Source organism: Dermochelys coriacea, chromosome 14, assembly GCF_009764565.3.
Source record: "Dermochelys coriacea isolate rDerCor1 chromosome 14, rDerCor1.pri.v4, whole genome shotgun sequence".
NCBI classification, from domain to species: Eukaryota; Metazoa; Chordata; order Testudines; family Dermochelyidae; genus Dermochelys; species Dermochelys coriacea.
This window is the reverse complement of record NC_050081.1, coordinates 1,725,456-1,743,487: the sequence shown is the minus strand read 5'-3', so window position 1 is coordinate 1,743,487 and position 18,032 is coordinate 1,725,456. Positions and strand designations below refer to the sequence as shown.

Sequence of the window (18,032 nt, the reverse complement as noted above, 5' to 3'; positions counted from 1 at the left end):
AGGTCCCCAGGACAGAATCCACATAGGATATAGAAAGCAGCTTCTCTGCTTCCCTCTTCCTGGTGCTGGTGCTGCAGCAGCCCTGTGTTCCCGCCTGCTGTTTGGGGCTGGAAGTCAGCAGCCCCACTCTGTATCTTTTCTAACTTCATCTGGGTATTATTTTAATAAATCATTGTGGACAGTGCTGGGTCCATACATCACTTGTTCGGCCCCCTAAAGGCTTTCAGGTTGGTGGTGGATACATTGCAAGCATGGGGGTTGGCTGAAATTGTATCTATCCAAAAAGAAAAGGAGTACTTGTGGCACCTTAGAGACTAACAAATTTATTTGAATATAAGCTTTCGTGAGCTACAGCTCACTTCATCGGATGCATGCAGTGGAAGTGAGCTGTAGCTCACGAAAGCTTATGCTCAAATACATTTCTTAGTCTCTAAGGTGCCACAAGTCCTCCTGTTCTTTTTGCGAATACAGACTAACACGGCTGCTACTCTGAAACCTGTATCCATCCAGCCAATCTCCCTCTCGCCTCCTAGGGAGGGGGGAAGGAGACTGATAGGAAGCTGGGGAGAGATCCCTCTACCTGATATTTGACAACATAGTCATCTGTGGGACAAGAGGGCCTAATGACACTAGATTACATGGGTTTATTTTGACAGATCATTTTGAAAAATGTGGCGATTTCATTCTGTTTTTCTTATTTATCATTATTGTGGTGCTGCGTGTGTGGACAATGGAGCAGGGAGCAGCAGTTCTGTACAGCTTAACTGAATCTCAATTGCAGAAGTGTCAGGTGGGTGGGAAGTGAGAATGTCTCTGAGGCCCAGGGATGAGCCATAGGGTGTCACCCTCCTCCCTGCCCACCACGGGACAAAGTGAAGGAGTTCTCTGGCTACTCCTCATCAAGGAAGGATTGTGACATCTGGCTTTGAAATCCCACTGCTGCACAATGTGAAAGCTGCTGTGTACTCAGGAGGGGCATAATTGAAGGAAGACAGCCAGGTCTGGTGGGCTAAGCCTTGGGCTGGGGCCAGGACTCTCTTGGGTTCTTTTTCCAGCTCATTGTTTGCCCTTTGGTGCAAGTCACTCCTCTGTTTTGTGCCTCAGTTTCCCCATTTGTAAATGGTGGTAAGACCTCCCTCCTTCCTGGGGTGTATGAAGAATAGTTAGTGTTTGTAGATGTCAAGCACCATGTACATGATGCTTGGTTCTGTCCCCATAATGCATCCCTCTGCCCAGTACAGGGAGAAGACCGTGTGCCCCACAGCTTGCTCCAAGGACTTCCTCTGCCCCACACTAGACAGAAGCAGATTTGGCACCTTCTGTTAACAGTGGATTCACACAATGACTTTCCATCCTTCTCCAAAAAGAAAAGGAGTACTTGTGGCACCTTAGAGACTAACACATTTATTAAAGCATAAGCTTTCGTGAGCTACAGCTCACTTCATCGGATGCATTTGAGCTGTAGCTCACGAAAGCTTATGCTCAAATAAATGTGTTAGTCTCTAAGGTGCCACAAGTACTCCTTTTCTTTTTGCGAATACAGACTAACACGGCTGTTACTCTGAAACCTGTCATTCTTCTCCACTTAGATTTAATAATGGCTAAAGGCATCGCTCCCCCTCATCCTCTTGCCCCCATCCCTTTGCAGGTCCCAATCCTGCATTGTCTCGGCTTCATGCACATGATGTAATAAATGACTGCAGCCTCACCCCTGCCCTTGAGCATGTGTGCATGGAGCCATCCCACTCCCTGAGTTGTCAGGCCAGGCCGGGTCCTGTCAGGGTCCCTTCCCCCTTGTTTATCAGTGCCAGAGCCTTCATCACGAACACTGCTGAGCACAACAGTTGCCACCAAAAAGTTGACGTTTTCATTTTTTGTTGCCCTACAGCAGATTGTTCCCCCCGTTGATGATTTAGAGTTGAAAGTCTCTGGTCTGACACTGAGAGAGGGTTCCCAAGATAAAATAATCTCCACCAGCAGATGAAGTGACAGAAGCCCCATTAACAGCAGCATATGCCTGAACACACACACACATGCACACAGTGGGGAGGAGAGGGAGAATGCAATAGCCCACAGAAAGAGGAGAGAGTGGGGGGGAAATGAAACCTCTGGTAATTAGTCTGCTGCCCTGCTAATTTACAGCATTAGTGGAATTGGGATGTGCTTCTTCCTCCTGAGCCCGGGCAGGGCTGTCCCCTGACGCAGGCAGCCATAATTACCCACATTTAACTGAGGGCTTGTAAAATCTATTTGTCTAGCAGAATGCAAATATAATTGCTGTGAATTAAATAAGGCTGCAATGTTAGCTGGATTGTGGCCCCCATCTGATTGAGAGTGTAGAAAGTTCTGTCTCCCCCCTCCTCTCCTTGCCAGACACACCCAGAACTGAGAAGGATACTGCTTGCTTTCTCCCTCTCCTTTGGAGGTAAGGGAGGACTTGTGAGATTTCTGTGCCTTGCAGCATTCCCAGCACAAACCTTTCCCCTCTCTCTTTTTCCAATGGCAGGTCTGATCGGAGTGGATTTGCTGTCTGGGTCCAGCCAAACTGTGAGTATTGCCCCTGGCCTGCTGCCTTTTGCAAATCTGTTTTACCCCTCATCCAAAGGCCAGAATCTGTTCTTGGATGATTTAATTTAATGAGGACATTAACAAAAACTCTGTCTCCTCATTCACTTGGTTTGCAGGAGAATTATCAAATGGAACTGGTGTCTGTACTAGTATGGTGGGGCTTGTATTAAATTGCTTTCCTTCAATGTCTGCGGGTGTGAGAGAGAATCAAGTGTGGCCTGCCTGCCAGCAGCATCACCAAGAGCACATAGCTTCACATTGCTCTTCCTCAGCTCTTTAGAGAATGCCCAGTTTGCAGTCCAAGAGCAGCAGGGGTCCTATGAGAATGCAGCCTTGTTGGAGACCAGAGGGAATTTAGCTGGGCGCCTTTAAGGGCTGAGCTGAGGAGGCAGAGGCTGTATATTATGTCTCTGGTGAACTCTTCAGCTACACAGTAGTACAAGTGCCACACGGATGCTTTCGGAGTGTTAGTGGGAGGTGTCTCCAGGGGGGACTCCCCCCCCCCCCCCGAATCCCCACACCTCCTGCTAGGCTGTTTGATGATTCTGAAAAGCTGAAACACACCAGAGATTCTTTCTGTATTAAAAAGCCCTGATAAACCCCTTGGTTCCTATTGTTCTTTGGCTGCCAAGCTCCTGTGTAGATGAATTCCCAACGTACTTTGCAGTAGTTTGGGGGTATTGCTCTTTCATTTCTGCTTTATTTGGACAAGTTGCTTCTCCTCCTATCTGCTCACAACAAAAATGCCTGATCTGTTATTTGAGCAAGCTGAGGAGAGAGGAAGTCCTGCTGATGCCACAACTGCATCAACTTGAGGGGACGGAGAACTTCTGCTCCCTTGCTCCCCATCCAATCACCAGCAAGGTGTGGTGTTTTGGGAGCTTGCGTCTATGAAACTGACACTGCCAGAACAATTGGGGCACGGAGGCTCCCTACTGATGCCTCTGGCTCCCCTCCAAACTCCTTGGGCCTGGATGCAAAGAACAAATCATGTGTCTGTCTTTGCTGTAGTTGCTGCTGAAATATTTTAATAGCTAATATTTTAAGCATAAAGGATTCAGAGCCTCCATCCACCAAGAGAGCAACATCTCTTCAGCCTCGGTGACTAAGTCCCGGACACGTGCCCGGAGTGGGCTCCTTTTTCATATCCACTCAGGCCAGTAGGTTTTGACTTGGTGTCCTTGGCTGTTAAAATGCTTCCCCTGGCAGCCCATACTCAGGATGAGTATGATGAATGCCCATGATAAGAATATGCAAGTAAGAGTAGAGAAGTGGCATGACTTCTATATATGGCATTAGTGAGACCATTACTGGATGCTGTATCCATACTTCAAAAAGGATGCTGACAAATTGGAAAGGGGTCAGAAAAGATCTACAAAAAATATTTGAGGTCTGAAAAACCTGCCCCATAGGGAGTTTAGTTTAATCCAAGAGAGGGCTAAGAAGTGACTTGTTGGTGGTTTAAAAGTATAACTACATTGGGAAGAGATTTCTAATAGTAGATGGTTCGTTAATTTAGTGGAAAAAGGCTTAATGAGATCCAATGGTTGGAAACTGCAGCTATTCAAATTCAGACAACAAATACAGTGAATGTTTATACTAGTGAGGGTAATTATAGTCATTGGAACAAATTACCTAGGGACATGGTGAATTCTCCAACTCTTGAAGCACACTATCTGTCCAAAAGATACACTGTGGCTCGAACAGGAATTCTGGGCCTGATGCAGAGATTACTGGGGAGGTTCTCTGGCCTGTGTTCTACAAGAGCTCAGACAATGGTCCCTTAGGGCCTTATCAGCTCTGAATAATATTTCTACAGCATTTTTACTTGGGGGGGCCAAAGTTACGAGTCAGACCATGACAGAGGAAACTGACCTCTGAACTGCCATTACTGAAAGTAAAGGGGTTCCATGTTTCTGTTGGGGTGCATGGGGATTTGCGCAAGAAAGGGGGTGGTGTTATGGAGTCCCCAGGCGATGCTCTGGAACTGCTCCCTACGAAGCCAGGCAGGACTCTGGTGAAGTCTCCTCTCTGGGAGCAGCCTGTCCGCAGCACAAACAGCTTACCCGGCTTCCCCCTTCCTGGGTCTGACCTCGGAACATTCAGCATCCTCTGCCCCTCCGTGCGCTTCCCACAGCGAGTTCACCCAGGTGGGGTCCTGGGGAAACCAGAGGACCCTGCACCCCAACTCCGCAGTCAGACGTGACTCTCAGCCAGCCAGTAAAACAGAGGTTTATTAGATGACAGGAACATGGTCTAACACAGAGCTTGTAGGTGCAGAGAACAGGACCCCTCAGCCGGGTCCATTTTGGGGAGCAGTGAGCCAGACAACCCTGTCTGCACTTCACTCCATGTCCCCAGCCAGCCCCAAACTGAAACTCTCTCCAGCCCCCCCTCCTCTGGGCTTTGTCCCTTTCTGGGCCAGGAGGTCACCTGGTTCCTTTGTTCTCTCACCTGGCAGGGGGGAAGGGCCAGGCCATCAGTTGCCAGGAAACAGGGTGTCGGCCATTCTCTGTGTCCAGACCCCTGCCCACACCTGCCCTCTAGGGCTCTGCAATGATCATACACCCTATCCCACCACCTAGATACTTGAGAACTGCATGGGGAAACTGAGGCACCCCCACAATATTCAGAGGGAATGTTAAGAACAGTCCCGCTTCGTCACAGGTGGGTGTCATGAGACAGTGCACTAAAAATTGATCTAAGAGAGACAACAGGAGGTAATGAAATCAAGTCCCCAACTCTTGTGAGAATCTTGCTTTACAACAGTGGCTTCCAAACTTTTAGTTCATGTACCACCTTCTTAAACAAATTATGAAGTGAAGGGTTGGCTCATCGAGCTCATGTACCACCGGTGGTACACACAGCCCCATTTGGACCCCCCTGCTCTGGAAGGCACCGGAGCACTCCCTCCCTTCTCTAAAGCTGGAGCTGGTTTGTAGAGGGCTTTGAGATTTGTGCAGCTTTTGAGCTTTGTAACTTGTTCTGTCATTCTGACCATGCAGACAACTGTTTAGTGACTCGTATGCGAGATCTCTTCATAATCTCAATCCAGTGTCTCATGGACAGTTGCCCACCTTGTACAACCCACCTGCACAATCTGCATTTAACAGATTCAGCTGAGCTTAGGGACTGAATGGACTATGGAGACTGAACTCTCCTCTCATCCCTAGAGGTGGGCAAAGGGGAAACACATTGGCAGGGCAGTGTGTAGGAAGCTTGCCCTCCTGCTGCCTTTGCTTTGTCCTGGGGATAAAGAGTGTTGGTTACCAGTGTTTGTCCATCTGGCACCCTTTGTCAGCATGAAATTCACTTAAATCTAAAATTAAAGCCTGGTAAATAATTTGCCACAGGATAACTGAGCAGCTTTCATGATCTCACTCTTCCTTCACCCTTGGATAGAGCCTTGCATTTCCATTTGCTAGCAGGCATGCTGCACTGGGGGATGTGTACACATCGCTTCCTGAATTCCTGGCTGTGCTGATGCTGGGCAACAGATGTTCAGTGTGCTCCAGTCCTTTGGCATCATTCCCGATTGGGAGAATTTCCTGTACTGAGGCTTGCAGAGTGCAAACAATGGTTGGTTCAGTGGTTCCTGCAGGCTTTGGAACAGGTCTCTGGGCTGAGCCAGGCTAAAGCAGACATTTTATTGGGCTAGACTGAGTTTTGTATAGAAAGGGGGTATGATAGGAAAGTGGAGGATTGCTGCAAACACCCACTCTGGTTTGTAGGGTTAAGGCTGAGAATCCCAATCCTCAGAAGAAAGCTCCAGGACAGAACCATTAAATAGGATTTTGTTTCTCCTCAGTAAGACAGGAGGATAGCAGCACCATTCCCATTGGGGCAGCCTGTCCCACCTCTCTCTGTGCTTGATCCTTGTTCTGTGGGTAGCTTAGTGCTGGGGGCACTGGGTGGGTGGGTGTGAAGCCTTGAGCAACAGTGGTAGTGTTTCTTATTATATGAGCACCTGATATGCTGAGAGCCTCATAAACCAAGGGATGCAGGGTCCTTGGCCTGAAGAGCATACACACTAAATGTAACTGGACCTAGTGAGTAGGGGGTCATATCAGACACACAGGAGTGGAGGGGAAGCGGGCAGGCAAGGGTGACAATAATACAATCATGCTCAAACTCCACAGGGTTGAAGAGGGACTTATGTGGTGCTTGGGCCTTGTGCTGATCCCTTTGCAGAAAGGGGCTTCACCCTAAGTGTCATAGTTCCTGTGTTTCTGTTTGATTTTGTTCTTGAGCAAACTTTGTTGAGGTGCAGGCGAAAGCCAGCTAGCTTCCTGGGTGGACAAAAAGAGAAGCTAAGAGGAAGCATGGAATGAGAAGGGTTAATTGCAGAGAGATTTTTACTCTGTGGCATAAACACTACAGAATCTGGGCTTGCCTTCATTGGCATATTGAAATACATCTTAAAGGGGCTTCATTTGGAAAGTTCTGAGTTTTAATCCATCTTCCTATAGAAGGGAGGAAATTATTCATAATTAAAAAGTAATAATAATATGGAATGAAGGAACCCAGCTGTATAAAACCCGGCACAAAGGGGGGAGTGTGGGGAATCTATTTTTAATGGTTTCCACAGCAACAGAGACTTTGTTTACAGTGATTTGCGTCCTGCTTTGAGAGGCTGTTCCCAATTTACATTTACCAGAAGTTCTTGTGTGGAAGGGTTCCTCTTTGTCACTGGAGGGTACTCTGGGCTCTTGGGAATGATGCCCATTGTCGTTGGATTGGGTTGCTGAAATGATGACTGGTGCTCATGAAACAGAGTGACTAAAAGCACCACCTCAAGCCAGGCATCTGCCCCAACATAGCTCTGCCAGGGCATCTCGATCCTGACTTCTGACACTCTTTGGCGTCTTCCTGTTCTGGGCTGACACAGTTCTGCCAATGACATTGTGGTTGTGTGATGTGGAGAAATATCATTTTCTAAGGGGTAGCCTAAGACTTACAAATTTATCACCACCTTCAGGATTTGAACCCAGGGTCCCAGTGGCTAGCAAGTGAACCTCATGACACTTTGTGAACCCCTGTTTATGTACACCCTTTCGCCTTCCATTTGCAAAGCAAATGTCAGTTGGATTCATTTGCCAAGAGCATCAAATGCAAATGCCTTGGTTGTTGCACAGATGGAGTAGCAGGTATTTGCACCTATGGGAAGGGAGCTGGGTAGCTGCTAAAATTCCAAAAGAACATTTACAGTTGGACTTCAGGGCCTGGCATCTCAGTCTGGGCAGAGTGAAGCTGCCAGTTGTGAGTTGCTAGAGAATAGTGCTAAAGGAGTTGGCGGATGTGATTGCAGAGCCATTGGCCATTATCTTTGAAAACTCTTGGTGATCAGGGGAGGTCCCGGACAACTGGAAAAAAGGCTAATGTAGTGCCCATCTTTAAAAAAGGGAAGGAGGAGGATGATCCTGGGAACTACAGGCCAGTAAGCCTCAACTTAGTCCCTGGAAAAATCATGGAGCAGGTCCTCAAGGAATCAATTCTGAAGCACTTAGAGGAGAGGAGAAGAAAGTGGAACAGGAACAGTCAGCATGGATTCACCAAGGGCAAGTCATGCCTGATTAATCTAATTGCCTTCTATGACGAAATAACTGGCTCTGTGGATGAGGGGAAAGCAGTGGACGTGTTGTTCCTTGACTTTAGCAAAGCTTTTGACATGGTCTCCCACAGTATTCTTGCCAGCAAGTTAAAGAAGTATGGGCTGGATGAATGGACTATAAGGTGGATAGAAAGCTGGCTAGATTGTCGGGCTCAATGGGTAGCGATCAATGGCTCCATGTCTAGCTGGCAGCCGGTATCAAGTGGAGTGCCCCAGGGTCGATCCTCCGGCCGGTTTTGTTCAATATCTTCATTAATAATCTGGAGCATGGTGTGGATTGCACCCTCAGCAAGTTTGCAGATGACACTAAACTGGGAGGAGAGGTAGATACGCTGGAGGGTAGGGATAGGATACAGAGGGATCTAAACAATTTAGAGGATTGGGCCAAAAGAAATCTGATGAGGTTCAACAAGGATAAGTGCAGAGTTCTACACTTCAGACAGAAGAATCCCATGCACCGCTACAGACTAGGGACCGAATGGCTCGGCAGCAGTTCTGCAGAAAAGGACCTAGGGGTTACAGTGGACAAGAAGCTGGATATGAGTCAGCAGTGTGCCCTTGTTGCCAAGAAGGCCAATGGCATTTGGGGATGTATAAGTAGGGGCATTGCTAGCAGATCGAGGGACGTGATCATTCCCCTCTATTTGACATTGGTGAGGCCTCCTCGGGAGTACTGTATCCAGTTTTGGGCCCCACACTACAAGAAGGATGAGGAAAAATTGGAAAACGTCCAGAGCAGGGCAACAAAAATGATTAGGGGACTGGAACACATGACTTTTGAGGAGAGGCTGAGGGAACTGGGATTGTTTAGTCTGCGGAAGAGAAGAATGAGGGGAGATTTGATAGCTGCTTTCAACTACCTGAAAGGGGGTTCCAAAGAGGATGGATCTAGACTGTTCTCAGTGGTAGCAGATGACAGAACGAGGAGTAATGGTCTCAAGTTGCAGTGGGGGAGGTTTAGGATGGATATAAGGAAAAACTTTTTCACTAGGAGGGTGGTGAAACACTGGAATGTGTTACCTAGGGAGGTGGTGGAATTCTTAGAAGTTTTTAAGGTCAGGCTTGACAAAGCCCTGGCTGGGATGATTTAATTGGGGATTGGTCCTGCTTTGAGCAGGGGGTTGGACTAGATGACCTTCTGAGGTCTCTTCCAACCCTGATATTCTATGATTCTATGAATAGCTGTCAACATAGTAATGTGGACAGTGTCCCTGGCATCTTCTCTGTATTTTATTGCCATACAAGAAAATTGTCCATGAGTGTTTTTAAAAAAGGCATCTAGGTCAAGAATCATTCTTTGCTGGTCTCTGACTGGGTTTTCCTTGTGTGACTGGGAACCTTTGGGAACTCCGCCTGGTCCCTGTGCTGGGAAGCAGGGAAGTTTGTTCCATGCTTCTACAGGTCACCTCCTTGATGCCAGTTGTGCTCCTCATTGGTGGGAGTGCACTCTGTCCTTGCTTTTCAGCACTCCCTCTGAGTGGAAACTTTAGGGATTCTCCATCAGATGGATGCTTTACATCAGGACTGGTTTGCTTCCTAAAAGAGATGGTGTAGCTCCACCACAAGTTGTTTAGATTGCTGCAGCAATCACTAGGTTCTCTGGTTGGGGATCCCTGGTCTGGGGTATGCAAGAAGTTGGATGAGATGGTCATAATGATCCCTTCTTGCCTTGGAAATCTATGAAATGATTCTGTGCCAGGGAAGCAAGGAAGCAGGCAGGTGCCTTTCTACCCTGGGGACCAGTCTCATTACTCCTGCTTTACTTTGTCCCCTCTTTCTCTCTGGAATTTCACTGATGGGCAGATTTAACCCTTTCTATGTGCCCTAGGGTTGCCAGGAATCCGTTTTTTAACCAGAACCCCTCGTCGAAAAGGAACCCTGGTGGCTCCGGTTGGCACCGTTGACAGGGCCGTTAAAAGTCTGGTTGGTGGCGCAGCGAGTGCCCAGGGCTAAGGCAGGCTCCCTGCCTGCCCTAGCTCTGCAAGGCTCCCAGAAGTTGCCACAAGGTCCTTCTGGCTCATAGGCAGCACTGAAGGGACCTGGCAGCCGCTTCCTGGGAGCTGCAGTAAGCGCTGCCAGGACTCCGCACCCCAACCCCCTGCCCCAACCAGGAGTTCCCTCCCGCACCCCCCCCAACACCCTGCCCCAGCCCTGAGCCCCCTCCTGCACCCCAAACCCCTCATCCTCAGCCCCACCCCAGAGCCCACACCCGTGCCCCAGCCCGGAGCCCTCTCCTGCATCCCACCCCCCTCATCCCTGACCCCACCCCAAAGCCCTCCCCTCTCCCCCACCCCAGCCGAAGCCCAATGAAAGTGAGCAATGGAGGGAGGGGGATGGAGCCAGGGGCGGGGCCTCAGAGAAGGGACAGGGCCTTGGGGAAGGGCAGCGGTGTTTGGTTTTGTGCGATTAGAAAGTTGACAACCCTAGTGTGCCCCCATGTATTTCTGCCCTGCATGCCTCTGGCGTGTGCTCAGCTGGAGGAGTCTTGGGTGTAGCAGGTTTGTCCTGGTCTCCATGTATATGTGGGCCAGAACCAGTTGTCTGTTCTGCTTATACAGCAGATGGCCAAGGTACTTGGGAACCCTGCCCGTCAGGGACAGTGTTCCACTAATCTCTGGGGCTCACCTTGTTGCTTTAGTGGGTTTCATTCTAATTACAGGCTTGGTTTCTTGTTGACTGCGCAGGATGTGTGAGCTTGAACAATGAGCCCAGTTTTCTGGTGAGTCAGAACTTGAACTTAAGCCACACAGCAGGATAAACCCAGAATTTTCCCAACAGATATTTCCCATCTCGTCTTTAAGAGGAGTAAATAGGCTGCAAGATGAAGGGTCTTGACCCCTTGTGAATGCAGGGCATGCTGTGGACTGCAGGGCAAGGATCTGATTGTCCTGTGATCAGCTTATTTTGTGAATCTATAAAAGAATGTTTTTATCACCTGCTACAGCTAATTTCCTGTGGTTTGTAATGGCTTTGGGAAGCAGGTAATTGCAGCAACTTTATTACATGTGTAGGCATTAAACGGAATTGAGGGGACCTGTTTGTTAATTAGCTGTATTTGGGTGGAACCAGAAACATATTAACCTGTATGTAATTCCAAACTCCTAGGGATGAAGAGGGGATTTAATGATGGGAGAAACAGAAAAACAAGACGACATTCAGGCTTTTTCTCCCAGCATTGCTTCCACTTCCTCTGCTTCTCACCCCTTCCCTCTCCAATTTGGAACAGCTACAAAGGTGCAATTCAGAAATTGGGGAAGGGAAGGCTGGGAGGGTAACTCTGTGTTGGCATCTGGGGGATGGCAGGAGAACTCTGGGTGGGTACCCATTGCTAGGATGGCAGCCTGGGCTATTACACACTAGCAGCAGCAGCAGCAGGAAGAGAATGGGACTAAATAGTCGCAAAAGGTTCTTGGGTCTGCCAGGGGCTAGTATAAATGTCTACAAAAAGAAAAGCAGTACTTGTGGCACCTTAGAGACTAACAAATTTATCTCACCATAAGCTTTCATGAGCTACAGGTCACTTCATTGGATGCATGCCCCGATGAAGTGAGCTGTAATTCACGAAAGCTTATGCTCCAATAAATTTGTTAGTCTCTAAGGTGCCACAAGTACTGCTTTTCTTTTTGCGAATACAGACTAACACAGCTGCTACTCTGAAACCTATAAATGTCTAGCTCATCTGGTGGAACTATTCCTGGGTAGAGGAAAGACCAAGCAGAATTGCCGGAGGGACCCCATTTAACCTCCTGCAGCTGATTTCCCCACATTTTTAGTTCTGTATCTTCTGGGCTTGGAAGCAGCTGTCTAGTCACCTTTTCCCATTTCCACAGTGATAGACGTGTGTGGCCAGATGAGCTGTGGCCTTGCCTGACTCTTTTCATGCAACTCTCTGTGAATATAGAGTGCTGAATATTCTCTATGGCTTTAAGGTCTGCTAAGCAATAGCACAGGGCAGCCAGGGATGTGCTAGCACAAGAGCTCGTCAGAGTGACGGACAGCAAGTGCCTCCAAGCTGCTTATGCACCGCAGAACTGCATTTGCCAGCCTGAGCAGGATGCTGCAGAGACTTTAATCAGCATCCCAAGCCCTGGGTGCTCTCTCTGGGCCTCTGAGAGAACCAGGATTTTTCTAATCCAGGACCACAAATGCTGAGAAAAATCTGCTCCCCAGAGCTGCCCTAGAGTTGAATCCCTGTGGCCAGATGAACTAGGCTCAACATTTGTAGCCATGTAATTATAAGAGTGTCACCCCAGTGGCACCATAGGCATGAGCTGAAACCTAACTACCACCTGTCTCTAGGAGCAATGCCTCGCCCCTGGTTAAGTAGTTATGAGATGGGGTAGCTGCTGTCTGGTGAAAGTTGGAGCCAGTTTCCCATTATAGGTCTGTTTTTCCTTTAATTCCTCACCACACCCCATCACACTCTCCCCGCCGCCAAAAGAAACAGATAACAGATCTCCTTGAAATTCTGCATTTCCTCTCAGGGCAAGTTTTTTTGGGAGTTTGTTAAAAATAAAGGAAGAAGGTGTAAAGTGCCGCTGCTCTGAATGTTTCCCTAAAAGCTGTCGTGGAAAGATTTTCACATTCTATTTGGCTCATGAAATCAGTGAACTGTTCCTCTGCAATAGGCAATTCAGAGTCCATATGAGGGAGAAGACAAGTGCTTGGAGACAATAGAGCAATGGGTTACCCCAGGGCTCTGTGCTTTCTCCAACCCTGTTCAACCTTTATATCAGTGACTTGCCAACCACAGAGTCACAAAAGTTCATTTACACAGATGACGACTGTTGCAGTACCCAGGCCCGGTCGTTCCACGAGCTTGATGCTACTTGGACATGGTAAAGTTAGCTGGCTACTGTAAGACTTGTCACCTCCAGCCAAGCATCATAAAAACGGTCTCCAGTTTGTTCCATCTTCATCACACCAGCGCAACCCGAGAACTGAATGGTCAGAAGGTGAAGCATGAAGTAGAACCGGTCTATCTAGGTGTGACCTTAGACCACACGCTGAGTTACCATGCCCACCTGAAGAAGATGGCAACTAAAATTAAGACACGCAACAATCTTCTTAGCAAACAGGCAGGTTTGTCATGGGGTGCTTGTGCTCCAGCTCCGCAGACGTCAGCTCTTGCCACCTCGTATTCAGTGGTGGAGTACTGCACACCAGTTTGGAGTTGATCATCACACACCAAACTGGTGGATACACAGTGTGATGGGGCAAGACCAGATGGCTATAGAAAAGTAGTGGGAGACAGATATATTGGCTCCAGGCTAAACAAATCCCTGGTACCAGGATAAGTGAAATGGCAGCTGCTCCAGGTCAATTAAGACACCTGGGGCCAATTAAGAACTTTCCAGAAGGCAGGGAGAAGGCTGGGTTGATTGGGACACCTGAAGCCAATCAGGGGCTGGCTGAAACTAGTTAAAAGCCTCCCAGTCAGTCTGTTGGGTGTGCATGTCAGGAGCTGTGGGAAGAAGTTGCGCAGTTGGAGAGGCTGAGTAGTACACACCATTATCAGGCACAAGGAAGGAGGCCCTGAGGTAAGGGTGAAGTGGAGCTTGAGAAAGTGAGGGCTGCTGTGGGGGAAGTAGGCCAGGGAATTGTACATGTCATATTTCTAAAAGGTCAGCTACCATAGCTGATACTATTAGGTTCCCTGGGCTGAAGCCCGGAGTAGAGGGTGGGAGGGAGCCTGGGCTCCCCCCCGCCCCCATTTATCCCCTGATTAATCACTGAGACTGGGAGACAACAGAGACTGTGCAAGGAAGGATAACTTCTCCTCACCTCCCTCGCTGGCTTATGATGAAAATGGCTCAGTAGACTATGACCATTGTCTCTAGAGAGAGAAGGGTTACATGGAGGGTCACAGTGAGCCTCTGAGGCTAGCGAAATCCACCAGGACATGCAGGACCCACGGAGGCAAGGACAGAGCTTTGTCACAACAGTTGTGTGCCACCATGCGCATCATCTCTGGCACCCTGCGTCCAACTCAACTCCCATGGCTTCCAGTTCTGAGCAATATTGCTCCTCCTTATATCAGTTGAGAGGTTGCCACTGGCAAGTTAGTTGGGAAATTTGCGCCAACTCAATGCACTTGCCACTGCACAATGACCTTTTTAAACCACCAGCTGCACGTTTGCCGTCACATCGCCCATCCGCCATGCCAGGATGTTAGGGCAGAAACACTCTGGCGAGAGGAATGGATATCTGTTATAATCCCCAGCCAGTCCCTTGTTGCTGACCCCACAATTTGCCCCCGTGGTTTTGACCTGCCCCATCGCCAATGGTCCCTGTTGAGCACATTCCGGACTGGGCAAGGTCTCTGTGCAGCCAACCAGTATCGACCCGTTTGTGCAGCTGCGGCACAGCACAGACGATGACACGTTGTCGAGGAATGCCTGCTGACTGGGTTCAGTGGTGGCCTAGAAGAACTGCATCATGCCTCTGAAGGTGCCATCACTTGGCTAGATGACCGTGCACTTGCTAAATAAATAAATAAGTGCTACATAAAGGTTTTTGAGGGCCTGGGCAAAACCTGAGTGGCACAGCAGCCCTGTGAGCAGGGTTGCAACACCACTCAATCTGGGGGGAGCTGGGCCAAACTGCCCTTTTTGCCCCTGCTCTGGGCTGCCCTTCATGATATCCTAGAATGGGCAGGCCTAGAAACACCATGTTTGGTTTGGTTTGGTTTGTTGCATTGGCTGAGGAGAGGGGCCTTTCAGTGGGAGGGAAGAGTACAACCGGGGAAATGGCGCAGATCTCCAAACATCCTGGGAGACAGGGGTTATGGATAGCAGGCAGGCAGGCTTTGCTTTCTTTTTTTCTTTTCCTGTTCCCTATGGCTGTGGCCGGGCCAGCACTCGCAGAGCTGTCGCCCATGCATACAGAGCAAACTTCCAATTGCTTGTAAAAGTTTATTATAATCTGCTACCGACTCCAGTTATGGAATTGGGGGTCGAAAATGTGGGGATAGGAAGAGTCTGGGAAAGAGTCTGCTGAGCATGTAGTGGACTGGATGGCATGGAACAGAGCTACGGTGCTAGCTAGTCTTGAAAGGGGACTCTGAGGGAGGGGGGAAGCAGGAGAAGAGGGGGTGCATGGAGTGTGTCAGGAGACAGTCAGGGCATTGTAATGGGGAGGGGAGATGAAGAGGGATGCTGTGGAGGTGAGGAGGTGGAGTCATTTATTTGTCTTTGGCATGTAATTTGCAAATGTTATATAAAGCACAGCTAACCACGAGCAATGGGGGAGTGAGTGCCGAGGGAGAGCCCTTTGCTCTCTATTTCCAGATGCCCTAAGATGTGGCCGTTAGCTGGACTTGATTGAAATCATTATATATAGTGCAGCTGTTTGATTGCGAATAATGGTCTATGAGCAGAGCTCCTGGAGGGCAGGGAGCTGTGTGAGACCCTAAGGGAACACACAGCCAGCTGTGCACCAGAGATGGGTGCATCTGACACTGGGATTGGACACTGAGGAACCTATGGGGTGGACAAGGGAATCAGAATGGGGCTTCGTTGGACTGCCAGGGCAGGCAAAAGAACTGAACCCCAATATCATTCTAGGGAAGTGTAGATAAAGTCCACTGTTTCTATGGCAACTGTTCAACATAAGCTCCCTTTTCTGATCATTGAGCTAACAAAATTCAGAATCAGCCTCAGGCTGCTCCCCCCACCCCCTCTTGGGAAAACCCTTAGGTGTTGGGTCTGTCTTATGGTTCTGTACAGTAGGTGCTCTGACAATCTCTTGAAAAGTGTGTGCAAATATATAGACCTTGTTCTATTGTATTTAAACTGAATACTGCATCTGCAGCTGAAATGAGAGAGCCTAATTAAATACAATCAGTACCATGAAGGAGACCATGGGGATGGGAGATCCAGAAGCCAGAGAGGGGTCCTGAAACCAGACAAAACCCTCTTTCCAGGGTAACAGAGAGGGGGCAGATTTTTTTGTTGGATTCCACTGTTCAGTGGACTCGACAATCTGCAGACAGCTCCCAATAATTAGACGATACTTTCTTGTCTCACTTAGGGGGCATCAGTTCTGAGCACAAGACCAGGAACCCCCAGTGAGATTCCTGGAGCCTGCGTATCTGGCTTTGCAGTCTGTTAATTGTTTCCTTCTTCCTTCAGCCCATGTAGGGCTGTGGATGATGCTTCTTCTGGAAAGAATCCTGGCTTTGTGTATGCACAGTAGTTGCACTTAGTTACTGTCACAACACCTCCTGTACGATTGTCAAGGCCCAACTGGGGGGATGAATGCACCGAGGCAGCTCTAGTCTCCCGCTGGGAGCCCTGGTGCCTTCACCCGGAATAGTTAATATCCATCAGCATCGTGCAAACAAACTCCTCGCTCCATTTATTCCACTCGGCTCCCGATTTAATTAGGTTTTCCAGTTTTCCGCTTGTCCTGGGCCGATCGCTCCTTAAAACAGCGGAGAATTAATTTGCACCTGCTGCCAGAAAGTGTCTCTTCCCAGTTAGAAAAATAATTAAGCCATCATCACACATCAGGAGTAATGAATCATAGCATTCCATTCCCTTCTCAGGTCGTTTGTTTCTTTCCAGAGTGGCAAAGAAGGTGCAAACTAAATGGAGCAGCTATCAAGTCGATCCCACTCCCTTTTCATCCCTTCCTCCCTGTATGCTTCCATCGTAGCTTCACCGTGGGGTTCCAGATAACCCAGGCTATGTCTACAGTACACAATTCTGCTGGCACAGCTACGTCTGACTGAGATGTGGAGAAGTGAGTCCTGACTCTGAGCTGTGCCGGCAGAAGCCCCTAGTGTAGATGCGGTTACACCAGCAATGCTGTGCTTTACCAGGGTAGCTTCTTTTGTTCAGGGTGGTGATTTTACTACACCAGTACAAAGTATGAGTAGCAGCCGTGTTAGTCTGTATTCGCAAAAAGAAAAGGAGTACGTGTGGCACCTTAGAGAAGGTGCCACACGTACTCCTTTTCAGTACAAAGTGTAGCTTTGCTGGTTTACCTAGGTCCACAGTAGGAGCGCTTTGCTGGTATGATATATTGGTGTTCCTGTACTGCTTATGCATTTATATTGTAGACTGAGTGGAATGGGACAAGTGACAGGCACATCTAGTCTCGGAGCTTTGTCCCGGCCACATTTCAAAGGGCAGTTGCAAACAATGGAGACTTGCACAAAAAAGGTCACAAGAATCTTTTGTGATAAACTTTTGGGCAAGCTAAATTTAGGAGTCAGTGCTATCTCCCCTGTAATACAAATCCTCCCCATGCATGGGCTGTGCGCTACTGGGTGTAGGCCAGGCAGCATCCAGGAAAGTCCTGTGCAGAAGTGCTCAGTATTCCCTTCTGACAGAACACCCTGGAAGTATAACAACATAGAGTGATAGCGAAAACCTGCTGGCTTCTGTACGGCACCAACCTGTACAGATAAAATAGCTTCCTAGTTAACTGCCTCATCCCCTGAGCTGCACCTAAGGAATGTTTAGCTGATGGTTGAAATTAAAATGTGTCTAATACCTGGCTTCTGTCTAAATTATTAAAATGCATACTGAAGGGAGAATAATTTATCACGGAAAAAGTCAATAAAGATGGATTGGACCATTATGGCAATGAAAGTAGAATCAAAAAAACATTGAGGTGCTAGACCTGTGAGTTAGGATGCATCTACACTTGTTGTTAGTTGTGTGTTAACTCACATGATTGTGAAGTCTAGCATAGACAAGGCACAAATGTTGACAAGCAACAGTGGTTTGTGTCATGAAACAAACTGTTGTGTGGAGCTTACACTAGAATTTACAATTGTTGAGTGTGTAATACATGATAAAAGATTACTTAGAATTCAAGTGTGGACATACTCTAATGCTGGAGA

The 18,032-nt window shown here is 48.3% G+C and overlaps 1 protein-coding gene across 9 annotated transcripts in view; it reads left to right on the top strand.

The window, feature by feature from the left end:
- RBFOX3 (RNA binding fox-1 homolog 3) overlaps positions 1-18,032 on the top strand; it is a 357,239-nt gene that overhangs the window by 133,720 nt on the left and 205,487 nt on the right. For 8 of the 9 annotated variants that reach the window (XM_043496589.1, XM_038371245.2, XM_038371249.2 and 5 more), the window contains one exon: positions 2,507-2,547. The gene's annotated coding sequence lies outside the window, so the exon portion shown is untranslated. The remainder of the gene's footprint in view (positions 1-2,506; positions 2,548-18,032) is intronic. The other variant, XM_043496587.1, reaches the window with a different exon arrangement.